Genomic DNA, 476 nt, shown 5'->3' on the forward strand with positions numbered 1-476 from the left:
GACCCCTGTTCTCATTGTGTTTAAGGTCAGCTTAGATTTGCATCAACACTCACTGGTGTGTTACACCTGTCGGTCCAGGGGAGGTTCTGGTTTGTGAACCAAAATGAAGACGTTCATTCACAAAGGCATTACGAGCCCAAACAGGAAACATGCAGGGGGTGAAGGCAAAGTGTCTGAGGGGGAGCACCACCTGCAGTGCCAGGTGTAAACTAACTATCTCAGAACTTATCAGAGCAAAGAAGAAGATAGTCCTTCTTGATTTCAAAGGACTGGTTAAAAATACTTTGATATTTAAACTCTCTAACACACAGTTCATTGTTATCTCATTAACGTGATCATAACAACCTCATTTGGAGACAATGCCCTGTTTACAACTTCTCAGGACATGTGAAAAAGCCCCAATTCATAAGTTTCCCAATTGGTTTTTGTATAAAGTCGTTTCAATATTGTATCTGAAGCTGACAAGCACTTTTGAG

Source organism: Chiloscyllium plagiosum, chromosome 33 (assembly GCF_004010195.1).
Source record: "Chiloscyllium plagiosum isolate BGI_BamShark_2017 chromosome 33, ASM401019v2, whole genome shotgun sequence".
NCBI classification, from domain to species: Eukaryota; Metazoa; Chordata; class Chondrichthyes; order Orectolobiformes; family Hemiscylliidae; genus Chiloscyllium; species Chiloscyllium plagiosum.